We start from the raw sequence: 927 nt of genomic DNA, 5'->3' as shown, positions 1-927 counted from the left end.
TTAACTTAAGCTTAAGTGACGCAAGTCGTAAACGTTCGAATCGTTTCTCGGATAGGGGTTATAGTTTAACTGGTAAAACGGCGATTTTGCATATCGTTATTTCAGGATCGAGTCCTGATTACTCCATTATTATATTTTTATAGTTACTCCATTATTATATTTTTATAGTTACTCCATTATTATATTTTTATAGTTACTTCATTATTATATTTTATAGCTTGAGAAGCTCAATTGGTAGAGCGGATCACTGAAGATGATTAGGTTATAAGTTCAAGTCTTATCTCGAGCATTAGATGGGTATGCTGAAATTTGGTAACCAGGTTCCGCTTAGGACGGAATAGTTTTAACTTTACAAGTTCAAGTCTTGTTACCCATATTATTTAATTAATACTTTATATTATATGTTGTCGACTAATCGGTAAGTCATAAATTTTTGGTATTTACTATTGGGTGTTCGAGTCGCCCCAACATAATTTTTATTTTATAAAAAAAAATTATATTTAATTTTTAATTAATTTAAATTATATTTTAAGAGCCAAAGTAGTTTAATGGTAGAACAATAATTTCATGAATTAAGAATGAGAATTCGATTTTCTCCTTTGGCTAATAGGAATAAATTTTCTATTTTTAAATATTTATAGTATATATATATATATTGTGTTTTTAAAACACTAATTTAATAATAATAATATGATAGTATTAAATAATAAATACTTTTCTAATAAAAAATTTATAGGGAATAATTTAATTGTTCATTATTCTACAGTTAAGCCTATAAAAATTTATGAAAATTCTTTATTAAGTAAGGTTAATGTTTTAAAAGAAAAATAGTTTAATTGGTAGAAGAATAATTTTATGAATTAAGAATGAGAATTCGAGTTTATCTCCCGGCTAATTAATAACTATATAAATTTTATAAACATTAAT

General features: G+C 24.4%; 1 non-coding gene across 1 annotated transcript; it reads left to right on the top strand.

The window, feature by feature from the left end:
* The first annotated feature begins 216 nt into the window (after positions 1 to 216).
* Positions 217 to 289, top strand: NFIA_031930. The gene has a single exon. It is a non-coding gene; the product is annotated as a tRNA-Phe (tRNA).
* The last annotated feature ends 638 nt before the right edge of the window (positions 290 to 927 follow it).

This window comes from Aspergillus fischeri, genomic scaffold (assembly GCF_000149645.3).
Source record: "Aspergillus fischeri NRRL 181 1099437635567 genomic scaffold, whole genome shotgun sequence".
NCBI lineage: Eukaryota > Fungi > Ascomycota > Eurotiomycetes > Eurotiales > Aspergillaceae > Aspergillus > Aspergillus fischeri.
The sequence above is the reverse complement of the archived record's forward strand: the minus strand, read 5'-3'. Positions and strand labels throughout refer to the sequence as shown.